This window comes from Lactuca virosa, chromosome 3, assembly GCF_052849685.1.
Source record: "Lactuca virosa cultivar CGN04683 chromosome 3, Lactuca_virosa_CGN04683_v6, whole genome shotgun sequence".
NCBI classification, from domain to species: domain Eukaryota; kingdom Viridiplantae; phylum Streptophyta; class Magnoliopsida; order Asterales; family Asteraceae; genus Lactuca; species Lactuca virosa.
Genome location: NC_136428.1, coordinates 46,097,247 through 46,115,326, shown reverse-complemented (window position 1 = coordinate 46,115,326; position 18,080 = coordinate 46,097,247).

The following is an 18,080-nucleotide window of genomic DNA, read 5'->3' as shown; positions in this document are numbered from 1 at the left end:
ACTTTTGTCTTACAAATATATTGGCTTTAGTGAAAGCAAAATTAATATAATGGTTTTATAGATAAAACTTTAAGTAAATTGTAACTTTTCTAAATTTTCCATAATTGAAAAAATAAAATGGAATTCTTTACTAAGGACGCCCTTAAGGAATCATTACTTATGGCGAATGCGGGTACGTTAGGTAAGTGAAAATTTTTATTATAAAATTTATAGTTGCTATATTCGTGTGATGATGGGGTTAAACAATAAATTAATAAGTAAACAATGAAAGGTCATATAGAATAGGAATGTTAAAAAGGTAAACAAGAACATATGCATAGAATCAGTTGGCATCTGCAGGGGTGAAAAGTCGCTATTCATTTCAAAGGTTCCTTGTAAATCAACTTTACATGATTAATAAAGGTTAATTTTATACCTACCATCCCAAATGTTTTGTGTATGCCTATGTGAGTGTATGAGTTTGTGTGTCTTTATAATTTGTTTTTTATTTTTTATTATTTATCTTAATAATCATGGGGGCGTTGAGGAGGGCCAAAGTGGACAGCTACACATAGCCTAATTTTTTATTATATATATTTATTTAAAACTAGAAACTTATAATAACGATAATGATTTTTTTTTCCTGGCTCGTCCTGGGCCTTTGAATATATTTAATTTTTTAAGACCGCCCTGTTAATAATTTAAAAATCTAAAAAAGCCACCCTACTCCTTTTCCCTTCCCACGTTTACAAGAAACATGGTTGTCGTCAAAAACCTTGATCAGAAAACCCTCCAACATCATCGATGCGTCTACACTTGCCTTACACCGTCGGCAATCTCCGCCATCGCCTATCTCCTCCCCCTTTAACCCATCGATGCCTTCTCTTCCCAAGGTTATCGATGAGTGCAGAGTTGTGATCGTTGAAAGATGATTCTCCATCTTTTTTGCCAATATGAACTCGATGACAAAGGTTAATGGCGGTGGATCTAAATTTGTGAAGAAAAATCGATTCACCATCGTGTAAAGCTAATTCACCATCTTCTTCGCCAATTCGTCATCTGCAAAATCTGATTTCGACAGGAGAATTGATTTCTAGAACCATTTTCGATTTTTGGATCTGGAGGGGGACATTTTTTGGACTTGGAAACATTTATCAAGTTTTGATATTGGTTGCATGTTCTAGTTTTGTTCTTGATTTTGGTTTGGTGTTGATTTTGATGTGGTTTGGTGTTGAATTTTAGTTTGATCGACGAGTTGAGATTGACCGACTGCCTTCTTCGGTGATGTTGTTTACGTACACAAATATGAGAGAGAGAGAGAGGGGTAACTGGGATATAGTGGGTCAGATTGGCAGATCCAGTGTTGGTGGTCTGATGACGGTGGTAATCTGACATGACGACGATGGTAACCTGACAGACAACGGTGTCCGACAGGCAACGGTGGTTCGGCAGGTGGTGGTGTCGGCTGCAGTGAAGTAAGATAGAGAGATGGAGTCAATGTAAAGAGTAGGAGAGTTCGCAGGAGCTGGGATGGTGAGATTTTTTTTTGTGTCTTTTTTTAATTAAAATAATAAGAAAACAGTTAAAAGAAATTAAAAAAGAAATATTTAAGAGTGTATTCGTCATTTTAGGTTGGGTACGGAACAAAACGATAAAAAAATACCAACCACAAGGACCAAAATTACAAGCTATTCAAAATTGAATCACTTATACACCATCATATCTTTTTGGACCAAAACCACATTTTTCATAACCACGAAAACCATTTTTGTAATTTTGTATTTACTTTTAATGCATTGCTATTATTAGGACAGTATCAATGCTATTATTAGGACAGCATCAATGCCCCTCCCACTACTCATTTGACATGATCAAATTAATCAATTTTTTAATCATGTCAATAATATATGATTTATTTCATGTATCAATTGATATTATAAAATTTGCTTTAGTTACAAGGGGAGATTTTTTCGGGATTCCTTATATTCGTACTACGATTTTCACTTATTCATGATCCAAACATCACCTTCAAAGGTGTCATCTTGGGCTCTGAAATGCAGGTGGAAAAGCAAAATTTATGGATCTTCTATTAAAGATGGTAGAATATAACAAAGTTAAACTGCTACATATTGTATACAATCCAATTGAAGGGGATAATGATTAATAGGAAATTAAAATTAGGTAATTTAACAATGAGTTTTTTAAAGAAAGTAATCATGTTTTTTTTTTTTTAGTTTTTGAAATAACCACGTTTTTCAAAATGTCTACTTTCAGACTATTATTCATATTACGAAGTTTTATTTTTCAAAATATATCTTTACTTATATCTGAAATGTTTATTTCGAAGTGTTTAATGTCACCGTTTTTCATTAAAATATCTGATTTTATGTACTAAGATCATATATATCATGTATATATTGTTTATTTTATTTTTTGTTAGATTTAAGTAGAAAGCAATTTTTTTTTGAAATTCCGGAATTGTTCATCGGGTTTTAGACTTGTTCTTGACATTCCGGAGTTTTTTTTTTCCGAAATCCGAAATTTCAGTTTGGAATCCGGAATGTAAGCTCGAAATGTATTTTTTTTTGTTAGACAAAGTGTTTTTTCTTGGTTTGGAATGTCCATTACATACCAAATGGTTATTCTTGTTAAAAACAATTTTTTTGGTTATTATTTATGAAAATCATACAAATTATGGTTTGATTACTTAATTTCTCATGATTATTTAGCCGGATAGTTTCAACATCAGTCATTTCATCCAAAATTGATTTCTTAACAATTTAGTTTTGTTTGTACTATTTTCAAGAAATCATTTGAATCTAGACTAGGCAGCGGAGCAGGTTTTGACGATGATCCTCTCTAAACCCGTGCGAAGTTAATAGGTTTGGATCATATTTAATGATTCGTTCACCGTTAACGACTCGTACCAGTAACCTTTTTATTAAAAGGGTTAGGTATGAATCACCATCGATCTGATCCGTTTATGAACCGTCCCGTCTAAAATATTAAAATATAAATTTATTATTTATAAGTTATACCTTTTATCACCAAAACAATGTTTTGTACATGACTCGAATAGTATGATCATTCAAAGTCCACTTCCGAGTTTCTAATGGTCAAATTACAGTCGACTCCCAATACAAATTAATATATGAAAATTAGTACTACATCACAGTCGACAACCAAGAACAAGAAGAAAATGATTCAATCTATCTCGTTCCATAAAAGGGTTTTCTGCAATCGACATTCCAAAATCAAGTTTGTCTGTTTTTTTTTCTTTTAATTTTATTATAATCGATTAATATCATCTTCTCTACTCCAATCGTACATTATTGAAATTGTGACCTATTGAAATCTTTTTGTTGACGTCATAATGGTTACTGAAATCTTGTGTTACTATGCCAAAATCATGACTTAAAACCGGAGGACTTATTGAAATTGTGCCTTATTGAAATCATGTCTTATTGAAATTTACTCCAATTGTGTGTCATTTTCTCATGCATGTTTGCAATAGTAGACATTTGTTTTGTTTTGAAAACGTTATTTATTAAGCTATAATTGATGTTTGTTTTGGAATGAATGTTGTCTAGTTTTGGCGATTCATGTTATATGTGTTCTAATGCATAGTTATAGCATAATCTTAATAACATAAATGAGTCAGGTAAAAGGGTTGAAAATCCATTGATCCGGTGGATACAAATATGAGTTTAACTATTCAAAACCCTACGGGTTATGGGTCGGGTTTGGATCAACATTTGGAAATTTCGTAATGGATTTGGATCAATGGTGATTCGCTCCAAACCCGCTCCATTTCTAGGTCTATTTGAATTAATATCTTTTTCAACAGAGACAATAATGAAAGCATATTTCATGTTCGGGATTTTATCAGATGAAATAATGCTTTTGCATTCAACTCAAAGTCTATCCACCATTTCTTGTTTAAACTCTATAAACGGAACAAGTTTCCTACGTTATTCCTTGGAAATTTTATTACTGTAATAAAGGTTCGTCAATTGTTCATATAAATGTTTTATTTTGTTATAAAAGATGTTTATTTGTCTTAAAAAAATATTTTCATTCCTAAGCACAATCCTACCATGATTCAAAATCTCAATATTTTTCTCTAACTTCTGTATCATCATAGGCTTATCCTCTAAAAGACTTTTTAGTCCAACATTTTCTTCCTTAGCATGTCTTGCTTCACTATTTGTGGAAACAAGTAATTTTCCCATAGAAAGACAGTCATTCTCAATTTCAAAATGGGAACTGATTCGTACACAATAATTTTTCTACATACACAACAATATGTGCTTTGAAATGTTGTATTGTACAACTCCACAAAACAGAAGTTGTGTATGGAGAAAAATTGTTGTGTACAAATCACTACCCTTTCAAAATATTAGATTGAAATCATGAAATTAGAATATTAAAAAATTAAAGTAGAGATGTTTTTTTGGGGATTGTTAATTTGGAAGTTGATTTCCTAATTGAAGCCATTTCCCTTCATAGTGTTTCGTACTTTCCTTCATTGCTTTCTCTTCAAGAACATGCTTCTCTATCATTGCTCCATGTGTTGGATGACACATTTTGTCATCATCTGATTTTTTCCTCATTTTGCTCCATATACTAAGCAACATAATAATGAAATCACGTGCAACATGGTTTTTACCAAACAATAATCACGGTCGTATCCAAAATCACCAAGTAACATCTTTTCAGCATTCACCCCATCTGAATCAGTTTTGATATTTGGACCTGAAACATCATCATTCTTTAAAGTGGAAATTCTATTCGAGCTTTTAACTTCTAAAGAATTCTTGTAGTTTTTGTTGCTTTATAAATTGCTAGAACAAGAACTTGGCTTTTTGTAGAAATTATTTGCTTGATTATTGGAGTAAGGAGAAACTTCATCATCAGAATTATTCTCTTCCTTTTCTTCTTTGTATTCATATCCTTTAGAACCAGTAGATTTTGTTTTTCCATGGCTTGTATTTAAAACAAGAGAAATTGGTCTACCGTATTTTATTTTCATTTAGAGCCTCTTGAACAGCACCTTCATGAGACTTGATTATACTAAACAATTCACTAAGACAAAAGTTATCGATGTTCTCATGTCCTTTCAGTATCACTATGATGAACCTCCATTCCTTCCGAGGAAATTGCATAAAATTGATTTCATGCGAATTTTTTTTTACTTTATACCTTTTGAGATTTTGAATCAAAATGCTAATCTCTTGAACACTTGATCAAGAGTTTCATCATATTTTTGTTAAAAATTTCTGAACTCAAACATATGGTTTGTTCTAACACTTTTGTTTAGTTTCTTTGTGCCTTCATATATTATATTCAATGTATCCCAAACATATTTTGTAGTTTTGCAACTCTAAAGCTGCACGTAAAAATTTGGAAGCAATCCACATTTGAGTTCTCCCAAACACCTTTTATCATCCAGGAGTTTATGCTTATCTGAATATGTAACAACTTCCTTATCAATCATAACTCTGGCCACATCTTAGAATCAAGTAGGATCATTTGGATTTGAAAGGTCCTTGAACAATGATTCTCCAGACACCCTCATCAATTCCATTCATATAATTTTTCATAAGCTCCACCCACTAATGTTTATGCTCATGTTACCATTAGGGCTTTGGCATTTGATCGTAAATTGTTTGTGTAGTTTGATCATGGTTGAACTATTATATTGTGCCATTTGAAAGAAAAAATGAATGAAAATTGTCAATTGAATTTAGAGAATTGCTTTAACAAGAAGAAAAGAGATATGAGAAACGAATTCAGATCTTGAATTGAAAAAAAAAAATTCTCCAAAGGATCAATATGCAATCCCGCTCTGATACCAATTGTTAGATCTTAGAACAATACGACAAATCGTAAATGCAAAATTAAATGATTGAACACTTACGTAAATAAAACCGGTAAGCAATTTGATTGATCAAATGTAAATATACAAAGAAAGGCTTCAATATTTATAGTGAATATGAGCACAGCCAATATTAAATATTCTATATGAAATTATGTACACTTAAATTTATACATGCAAAAGACAATGCAGTACATGATCAATCATATCATAACATGTAAGCATACAAATGTGAGAAGTAAGAAAACTTGTTCATACTAACCTACGCCATCAGTTGGGAGAACTATCTTTAGCCCATGTGATAAATTCATACATAAGAAGTATAATATGCTCTACCAAATACTTCGACATTCAAAAATGAAACAATCCTCTTTCATATTTTATATTTTAAAAATCATCAAATCACTTTTTAAAAGTAATTATTGAAGATTTTTAAAAGTATAATATGCTCTACCAATCACTTTTTAAAAATCATCAGATACACTTCAAGTATAAAGAACGAAAGGAAACTAATTAAAGAGAAAAACAAAGAACAGAAAGTAAATAACACAGAGAGTTCTCTAAATTGTTCTTTCACCAAGGAAGGGTTTTGTCTTCGCCAAGAATACGGGTTGTCACAAAGACGATTGAAACAAAGTCGAACTAACGCTCTACATTATGGTTTACCCTAATGTAGATTATATATTAATCTATACATATCAATCCCATGATTTAATGGATTGTATCTTATCTATACTAAGAACCAATATACATAACAAAGATATCAAATCTGCTATCTATACTATACTTATATATATCATTGCCTAATATATAATAGATTACATAGAACAACTATACTAAGCGTTGACACATATAAGCTTGATATGTTGGCGTTGGTAGTAGAGTATACGCTGACGCTGACAGATGTGTAGAGTGTTTGACTCATCAGATCATATGGTGTGACCTTACAATCTCCCCCTATCTGATGATTTCAAAACTAATCTTCTTTAGAGTCATCAGAAGAACCATTGTAAAACTTGTCAGCTTCTTTCAAGATCTCAGGCTTGACCCGTCTGAATTGATCAATCTTAAGTTCATCCGGTCATCTACTAAGATCCAGAGATATCACCACGTGATATCCTCTTTCTAGTTCAAAATTACCAAGTCCTTCCAAGCGAATTTGAAACAAGTGTTCACTCGGAGCAGAAGGAAGATCATCAGTGTGTTGAAAGCACATTTGATTCTGACTGTCAAGATAAAATATCCCATGCTCTGGTTCTGGAATGAACATATATTGGACTGGTTCAACACCCGCTGGTAGTTTATTGTTGATGTACCTAGTACCATAAGGAAAAAGGAACTTGGTATTCTTGGACTTTCTGGGAGCACATGTTCTTCCTCCTGAGAATGATGGTTTAGATGGACCAGTTTGTCACACCCCCAAACCGGAACGGTGGAAACGTTCGGGGGCGGAGGACGTCATGTCAAGTATCACAACACATGCATTATAGTAATCAAAGTATAAACAACCATTGCATTAATAATGTATAAGTTTTACATAGGTGTTTAAACATTACATATTCAAACAAGGAAGTAGGTATAGCATAAGACAAAATACGAAACATAGTACTAAGCTGTCTTCTCAAAAGCTCCGGGGGTGTACCTGTCTACTGGGTTCCTGAGAATACAAGTTATTTTGAAAGAGTAGATCAACATTTAAGCTGGTGATTTCATAAGTATTTTTGTGTCACATGTTTGCATTAGTTTTATGAAAATGTTTGTAAGTGTGTTTGGGATGTATGATTGTCAATCCCATACAGATCTATACACACAATGCCCGCTCTCCCTCCAGGAGACTCTGGTTACAAAACACGATATAACAAGTATATTGCTATGCCATGAAGTAGTAGCTCACATTATTGTTATTTTGTTCATGTTATAGTATATATGTTCCTTCCTGTTCTAGTTATAGTATGTATCTTCCTTTCTATTCTAGTTATAGTATGTATGTTCCTTTCTGTTCTAGTTATAGTATGTATGAAGTGACCCATGTAAGTTTCAATGTTCTAGAAGTAGTAAGTAGTAATCCTCTAAACTATATCTATTATAGTTTACTAGTATGATTGTTTTACTGTTACTGATTTGAAGAAAAGACTCAATTACTCACCATAAGCAACTAAGTTAAGTATAATCCTTAAAAATGGATTTAATATTCATATATGTATTTAATAAGTATAACTATGATTTAACCGACATTCGGACTAGTGATCCTACCCCAAGCCCACAACCAAACAAGGAACAGGAATCAAGGTATCTAGCAATAGTCCTAAATCTGTTAAAGCATAGTTATACGTAAATAGCTAAAAGAATATGATTTGATGTAAAATAAGTCTAAAATAATTTAAAAGAGTTTTAACAAGTTTTGAGTATAAGAAATCCTTTCGGGTGTTGTTTTCACATGTAAATGGTTAACACAATTTCATTGTGTTCTACTTGTTCCCCCCTCCTAAAAGCATTTAAAAGTGTATTTGTAGGGGTATGAACTCACCTGATGTGAGTGATTTGAATGAACGATCGATATAGGATGCTTAGTATGCCAAGTGAAGTCTCGACCACAAACGGATCCTATTAAGCATATAATAACAAATATATGGATACAATTAGTGTATATAACAACTAACATGTAAGGGAAACAACCTTAGGAACTATGAAACACTTTCAATGAAGTGTTAGGATCATAAATGAATGGTTGAAAGGTGTTCACGGCCAAACAAGGGGGTGTTCACGACCTTGGGATGGTTTACGGCCTAAGAACACATGATGTGTTCACAACCCAAGCTTTCATCTAAGAAGGGTTCACGGCCCTATGAAGGGTTCACGGCCGTGAACTCTTGAAGATCTTGCAAATAGGTGTTGAATCAAAGGTGGAAATCAAGTGCTTTAAAGGGAAAACAAGAAGATGGATGAGATACTTACGTTTTTTAGGCCTTTAGAAGTTTCACGGTTGAAGATAGTTGAGAGAGAAGTGATGTTCACGGCTAGAGTTTGAAGAAGTGAAGAAAAATGAGCCAACTTTATATATATAAGAGTTGTTCACGGCCAAGGATGGGTTCACGGCCGTGAATGTAGATGTGGCCGTGAACTCCTTTTGATGGTGTTTTCGGCTCGATTGCAACTCAATGATCTCAAGCTAACACTTCCTAACACACAATCCTTGAATGTACTAGGCTTAGAACTCATAAAATGACCATTAACAAGGCTAAAAGGTAACAGAAACATGTCCCACTTTTGATTGATTGAATTGACTTACAAGATAGAAATTCCGGGTTGTCACATCATCCCCCCGTTAGAGGGAATTTCGTCCCGAAATTAGAGTTTAAAGGATACACTTGGATGGAGGGAAAATAAATGTGGATACTTACGTTTCTGATTGGGTCCTCATTATGCACTTAAGCGGACTCTCACTATCGGGATAGGGATCTGATTAGTCCTAACGACTTCGCTGTCTAGGATTTCTACGGATTCTTCCACAAAGTTGAGGTTCTCGTTTACCTCGATCTAATCGAGTGGGATTACTAGACTCTCGTCGGACAACCAGTTTTAAATATAAAGACGTGGAAAGTAGGGTGTATGTTATTGGATTCTCGAGGTAGTCGGGCTCTATAAGCTACTGGATCAATTCTAGTAAGAATCTCAAATGATATTTTGTACCTTGGATTTAGTATTCTATGCTTTCCGAAGCGTATCATGCCCTTCCGGGGTGAGACCTTCACATGACGAGGTCACCAACCTGGAATTCCAAGGGTTTTCTCTTATCGAAGGCGTAGCTTTTCTGTTTGACTCTGGAAGCTTTACTTTGCTCCCAGATTCGTACTCCTTTCTTGGTAGTCTCTCGAAAGATTTCCGGACCAGCGAAGGTGTTGTCTGGAAATTAGGTCTCTAGCTAGTTGCGTGTCACCTACTTTAGTCCAGCGCAGAGGGGATCTGCACTTGAGATTATAGAAGGTTTCGAATGGAGCAACTTTAAATGCTAGTACGGTAAAGGACTCGACTAGTTGGTAAATGGGTATCCCATGCTTTACCAAAGTCGATCACATATGCTCTCAGCATAACTTCTAATGCTTGAATCGTTCTCTCATTCTTTCTGTCGGTTTAAGGATGGTAGGCTATGCATCATGACTAGCCTAGTTCCTAAAGATTTCTGAAGTGACTGACTGAACTGGGAGGTGATTCTACTATCTCGAACGGAGATAACAGATATTGGAACATCGTGCAGTCTAACTAATCTCTCAGACACACATTCTAGTTATCTTTTCTATTTTTTTTGTTCCTTCAATTCGCAGGAAGTGTGCGGACTTGGTTAATTTGTCGACGATCACCCAAAATGGCATCAAGTCCACCTGTTGCCTTGGGTACTTGATTTTGAAGCCCATTGTAGACCACTACCACTTTCACTCCGGTATCTCCGATTGTTGTATTAAGCCTGCGAGCTTTTACTCTGATGTTCATGATAAGACTCATACTTGGCTCATCCACCATCACCTCGTGTATACGTGTCGTATATAACTTAGATTGACAAAACGTTCGAATAGGTGGCTCTGCCCCAAGTCCACAACCGGACAAGGAACAGGAGATAGGGCGGAATCACACATTCTAAATCTTATTGAGTCTAAATTATATACCACTCTTGCGTATACACTTAGTTGCAATAGATTACTCTAATGAGTTCTTATTCTCTATTCTTGAACTTGACCTGCGGTACAAGTGGTCTTCCTCGGAGATCTATTGGGTATACTTCGGGTGGTTACTGACTTCTGAGACATATCTGGTGCTTTTCGCTTCAAGGCTATAGACTACTGGGTAGGCTAAAAAGGCGTGGTACCCCTCGCATGGGTACTTCTGCAGTTTTGAAGTGAGAGATGATATAAGGGCTTACGTTATGGATTGGAAGAATTTCATCTGACGGCTAATTAAGGAAAAAGTTCTTTTATACAACATAGCCATTTTGCATGGTAAAGACCAAGTCAAACCATGTCGGGTGAGGATGTCGGAACTTCTCGACGAAATAGGTATTAAGTCGATCTGGAAGAAATGATTACTAGGACTATGAACTATTCTATGTACATATCTTTTCAGCGCTTTCGGTTTTATCCTTGGTATCATTACTGCGAACCCTTTTTGTACCGAAATTAATAAGTAATAACTAGACGAGGGTTGTTGATAATTTTAAATTATGAACTTTCATGAAAAGATCCCTACTAGGTCTCTCTATCATCGCTTGGTGTACACAACTCATGTATAATTAAGATTGGTAAGACCGTTGACTGAGCAACTCTGCCCTAAATCCACAACCAAACAAGGAACAGGAAATGAGGCGGGATCACTCACTCTAAATCTACAAATCTTAATTATAAATGACCCTAATGTATACACTAAGCCATCATAGCTTACCTGTTAGAGTTTCGAGTTTTATATGAGTACTGTGATTTGGTTCGAACGAGGGAGTAATCATAATTATAAATAATTATTGGGGTTTGGAAGGGTACCAAAAATATAGCAGGGTTCTTTGATGCCTCCCCATGCTCTGGGGTCAAACTCCTCCTGCTCCCCCGCTATTCTTCTCTGTTGGACAATCCCTCTTGGAATGTCCTATTTCACCACAAAGGTGGCATATTGGACTGGTTCTAACATTGGTGGTTGAAGTAAGGTGCCGGATCGGGATTTTGCAGAAACGGGTAGTGTGCCCGTTCCTGTTGCAGTTCATGCAATGCATCACTCGACAGTCCCCATGATGATGGTATTTGCACTTTTTGCACTTAGGCTGGTTTCCGGCATACTGCTCTGTGGGGATAGGGGTAACCGGGACCCCAGTAGGAAAGGTAGCAGGAGCAACAGATATCATGGCCGCAGAGGCTGCCACAGGTTGTTGTCTCTTGGCTAACTTTTGAGATGTCTTGCACTTCTTCTTATCTCATAATATTCGTTTCTTGCTCTTGGGTTTGAGGTTCGGAGAGTCTTTACAAGTAGGCACTTGTTTCTGAATTGGTTATTACCGTGATTGGGATTTCTGGTAACAATTCCACTAACATTTGCGTTGTTAGCATTAAGGTGAGCCTTGACAGCTGCTACGGCTGCTGTTACGGCGTCTTGGAAAGTAGAAGAGTCTATATGTAGGATCGGGTTTTCATCGGTTGGACGGTTATTTCCAGGTGAAGCCATGATTCTGATACATAATGAGAAAACAAGCTCGTGAGCAACGATGGTTGTCTCAAGATGTATTCTAATTATTTATATATACATATAAATTTTCCGTTTTGTTATATGGTTCTCAATGTTTCGAACTACGTCCATATGATGCATTCCTAACAAAGGGCAGAAGTAAGTTTTTAGAAAGGATTATAAACCGAGTGTCGTCCGAACTAAGTTATCTTTGACTGGTGGATATCATGTTCCAACTTTCGAAAAGATTTGAAAACAATTTATAACAGAGTCTACAAGGAATAGACTTATGAATTTTTTTTTGAAATAATCACTCTCAATTGAGTTTTTGTGGTCCGATTTATTGTTAATAGTCGTGATAGGAAAAGACGATAAGCTCAATACCTAATGTGAGTAATGTAATCACTAACTCACTAGGTTGCATTAATTTACTAGTTTTTACTGTGACGAAAAGGAACTTAAATACTTCGCATGAACACGCGTGGTTTTCCTCTGTTCTCCATTCTATTCTGGGCGGTAATGATTTGTTCTTTCCTGGTATCTATATGGTGTCCTTTTCTTCTGTAGGTATATTGAATTCCTGTGCTGTCTTACTTCCGATTCCAAAACTGATCCCCATTACTTCATAATGGAGAGTTCGAATCCCGGAAGTTCATGCGAACCTCTCATCGGTGCCCTTAATAAGGTAAAGGCATTTGGTGGTTTCTATAGTTTCTTTACTCCTCATCTGTTTCTTTCTTGTAATTCTCCTAATTAAACTCTGCTGGATCATCGTTGATTCCTCTGTTGGTTGTTGTGGTGAGGTGGTTGCACCTAACTAAGCGGTTTATACGAGCATGGGAATTTCTAAAGAATCTATGAGATTAATAAAACATTTTTGTTACAATTACAATTTTACGAAGATGATCCATTCCGGTCTTTCTATAATCACATAGTGTGTACCGATTATATATAATCCAGATCAAATAGACCTTCGATTAAGTGATCCTACTCTAAAACCACATCCAAACAAGGAAAAGGAAGTAGAGTGAAAATCACCTATTCTGAGTCTATAAAATCTCAACTATATATAACTTTAACGTATACACTTGGTAATTATAGACTTACCAGAGAAGGTCTCATAAACAATTCCCCAAAGTTATTTATGGTACCTAAAATGCTCCTATAGTATTTTAATTATATGTTTGATTCTTGAAGTTATAGATATATGAAGTTGATAAGTTTTCAGTTTTGTTGTTATAGTATCCTAAAATACTCCTATAGTATTTTAACCATTAGGTTTGGTTCTAGAATTCTTATGGTAACTAGGTAAGTTTTAGACTTATTGCAACACTACAATCAGTCCCAAACACATGTTGGCCATATCTCAAATAAATATAGTTGATCAGGCTATATTGATCCCATATATGATTACATAATTGTCCAGGTTTAACTGCAGTATCCAACATCCAAATACTTTTGTTTTGTTCTTCTTGTGATACTCATTCTATATATATTCTGCATGTACTTATACTTTTATAAAATATTGTTATATTTTAAAGTATAACTCTTGGTTAGAGTGTTTTTATCCCAATGTGTTTATAGTTGTATATCTTTTATGACTGATATACTGAGTTCACTATAAAAAATGCTCTGATACCAATCTGTCACACCCCGAAACCAGAACGGCGGAAATGTTCGAGGGCGGAGGACGTTATGTCAAGTATCACAACACATGCATTATACTAATCAAATTACAAACAACCATTGCATTAATAATGTATAAGTTTTACATAGGTATTTAAACATTACATATTCAAACAAGGAAGTAGGTATAGCATAAGAAAAAATAAGAAGCACGGTACTAAGCTATCTTCTCAAAAGCTCCGGGGGTGTACCTGTCTACTGGGTTCCTGAGAATACAAGTTATTTTGAAAGAGTAGATCAGCATTTAAGCTGGTGAGTTCATAAGTATTTTTGTGTCAAATGTTTGCATTAGTTTTATGAAAATGTTTGTAAGTGTTTTTGATGTAATACTTCCTAGAAAATCCTATATTTTCTACTAAAATGGAAAGTAGTCTTCTACCAAGACCCGACTGTTTTGTATGTTTGTTTTCTCGTAAAAATGTATGTTTTCCCAAGTTTATGACTATCCTTACTAAAAAATAGTTTGCATTACTCGATGTGAGAATATCACTATATGAATGTAATGGGGAAAATGAAGATGTACAATACTGTTGTATAAAATAACTACTGAAGTACTAACTACCTTAAAACCAATTAGTTAAATTAAGGTAAAATGTGATGAGGTTATAACCATGCTAATTGACTAGTATAAACACGACGACTGGATGGCGTCGAAACTAATATGGCATTTGTCACCCCTTGGCTTGCCTGCCGGAATGTAGCTAACAGTTGGGATGTAGGATTGTCAGTCCCATATAGATCTATACACACAATGCCCGCTTTCCCTCCAGGAGACTCTGGTTACAAAACGCGACATAACAAGTATATTGCTATGCCATGAAGTAGTAGCTCACATTATTGTTATTTTGTTCTTGTTATAGTATATATGTTCCTTCCTGTTCTAGTTATAGTATGTATGTGTTGGGTCTAAATTTGGTTTATACTTTGCTTTTCTAGGAAAATATATTTTTATGTAATGTTGTATGTGTTTGCGGTTTGTGTGTACGGCCGTACACCCGTGTACTGCCCATATCTCATATATATAGGGTGAGGAGTGTGTAAAGGAGTGTAAGGCTAGAGAATAGGAGTATGTTCTAGAGAGAGAAACTAGAGAGAAGAATAGTGTGTGTGTGATAATCTTGTGTAAGGAGCATCATCCATATCTTCAGTACATTCAAGATTCAAGTTATTTCATATTCTCCTTCTCTTGTATTGATCTGGCATCATCCGTTTGATTGGGATTCCGCACCATCAAACGGATCTGATTCATACACAAGCAGATTGGGGACTTACAAGTGGTATCAGAGCTTGGATTATATCAATCAATTTTTTCAATCTGGAGCTTATTTGATCTTATTTTGGAAGGATTTTTGCGTTTTTGGATAGATCTTGGCAAAATAAGGGGTGTTTGTTCTTTGCATTTTTCATAAAAACGAGTTTTTGATCGATTTTTGGAGCAAAAATGGTGAAAAACGTCGTTTTTTTGGCGATCAGATTGAAGGTCTGCGGCCAGTTGAAGGTGTACGGCTCGGAGTGTGCGGCCTCGGAGTGTACGGCTTGGTGTACGGCTCGGAGTGTGCGGCTCGGAGTGTACGGCTCGGTATACGGCTCGGTGTACGGCCTCGGTGGATTGCGGTCCTGCAGCGTCTCCGGTTCGCACCTCGGTCTCGGTCAGCACTGTGTGCGAGTCTTCGCAGCAGTCGTCCTCGCAAGCAGCAGCGCTCATATAAAAAAGAAATCTGATTTTTGGAGGTGCCAGGGATCGAAACCGAGTCTCCTCCAGACTCAACAAGGCGCCTTACCAGTTGAACTAGGAAGTCACTTGCTTGATTCCTTCGAAATTTAATTCTAAAAGAGTCCTTTCTCGGTTCCAAAATTTTCAAAATTGACACTTTTAATCCAAAAATCAATTTCTTTTAATTTTTAAATTCCTTTTTCTCCCAAAATTTTATTTTTTAATTTTTGACTTTTATTTTTGACTTTTGACCTTAAAATTTTGACTTTAACTTTCAAGTTTGACCTTTGACTTTAAACTTTGACTTTATCGTTTAACCTTCAAATTTTCAAATTGAGCTGTTCGGTTTAACTTTTAAGTTTGACTTTTTAAGTTTGACTTTTTTAAATTTGACTTTTAAGGTTGACTTTTGAGTTTTTAGTCAAAGGGTATTTTTGATAAACAATGAGTTCTTCAAACACCAAAGTCAATGAAATTTCTTGTTCTCAAACATGCATTGATAAAGTTAAAAATTTACTTGAGCATATCGAATTATTACGCAGAGAGAACGAGGACCTAAAATACGAAGGATATCAACTTAGGAAAGGATAGAAACCCCTGAAGGCTGAATTAGAAGCAAAAACCAAAGACTTTAGAAAACTTCAGGAAGAGTATAGCAGTAAGAGTGCAAATTATAGATATGTGACTGAGCAACTTGCTGATGTAACTATTCAGCTTGACACATTGAAAAACAAATTTGAAAATGCAGATTTTACTTTTAGAAAATTTGATGTGTCAAGTGAAGTAGTTGCATCCATGATAGAACATAATTTGCAATTCAAAGAGAATCAACGAAAGGGTTTAGGATATTACAAAGTGCCTCCTCCTTATAATCATAATTATCAGTTTAAGCCTTTGACAAAAGAGGAAATGGACAGAGAGCCACATCTCAAATATGGATTTGTGTCAGGAGGTAGTACTAATGTTGAAAGTACTAATGTTTCTACTTCTTCTGCAGATCAACCATTAAGTCATTGCAAGCAAGCAGCTGAAGAGAGTGTGTATGATAATGAAATTGTATCAAAGTCTGATGAATTAAATTTTTTCGATATATTTGATGATATCTTTGATAATTCTGATGTGGTTGTGCCAGAAAGTGTTGAACTGAACGACTCTAAAGTAACGGAAGATGAGAACAAGGAGAAAACTGTTGAACAAACCAATGTCTCCTTGAACTCTGAATCTATTGCTTCGAACTCAGTTGCTTCTGATCAACCTTCCGTTGAGAAGTACAGGCCACCAAACCAAGTGAAACAGCCGACTTGCTGTAAGTGTGCTTGTGGGAACAATCAGAGACGAGGCAAGGACATGCCACCAGGGGCAGGAAGAAACAACTTCCCAGTAAAGAAAAAGACTTGCTTTCATTGTGGAACACCTGGACACATTGCCCGAAATTGTCCTAATCGAGCATATGTTCCCTACTATGCACAAGAGTGGCAAAACGCACCAAGAGGGAGATACCCCAAAAGAAACCCCTCAAGGTCACGTTCAGACAATGGCGACTGGAATGCTATGAAGGGCAAGAATCCAACTCCTAAGAGCAAGAAGGGAATGCCGGCCAAGAAGCCAAATCCAAGAGATGCTCCAATAAAGCGAAGACCGGTTAGGTCAAAGCCATCTCGGCAGCCGGTTTCAAGTTCAAAAGCAAGCGATAAGGCACCCAACAAATCGAAAAGGAAATGGGTTAAACCCGACTACAGATGGGTTCCGAAGGTTCACTCACCCAAATCTTCTAATGCTTCTAACGTTTCTACATCTTCTGTTTGTGACAAGCAGGATATGTCATGGGAGAGAGTTCCTTGCACGGATGACAAAGGTCAACCTAGTTTCAAAATGGGCTGGGTTCCAAAGACCAACTGATCCCACTATGTGTCGGAACAGCTATGGAGGCATATCATCAGACTTCGGTTTGTTAATAGTGGTTGTTCCAGGCATATGATAAGGGACATCTCTCAATTGTACAACACTCAGAACATTGTTTGAGAGTATGTGTCCTTTGCGGGAAAGGGAAGAAAGGAGAGGATCACACATGGGTTTTCTGCTTAACGATGTGAAGAATTTTCGGATCTGTTATGAGATTATGCGTGCTGTTCTCAGACCTTCTAGATGCAAATTCAATCGGTGACTTACGGTTTGCGCTTTCTTCTCGATACTCCTGAGTTTTTCTTAACCTGATTCGCTTCAAAGACAAATTTTTGTTTTAGGATAGTTTAAATTTGTGCATTTACTTTTGTTCCTCTCATATGCACAAATTTAGGGGGAGAAATAAAAACAAAACAAAAATTAGAAAATTAAAAAAAAAATCGAAAAACATTAGAAAATCAGAAAATCCAAAAATATGTTGTTAATGGAATGTGCTTGCAGGTGATGTGTTGGGAAGTGATATGAAGTATAGTGCTAAAGGGAAATTTATGATACGTGTAATGCACTAAGCCGAATTGTCTAGACTCTGTATTCAATGTGATGGTAGGCACAAAGGATTCAGAAGGACTAGACGTTAATTGACCATGAAAGGACTAGCCAATATAGACTTAGATAGTTTCATTTGGACTGACCATACGATGCTCGGGTAGATTGAGCAGTGAG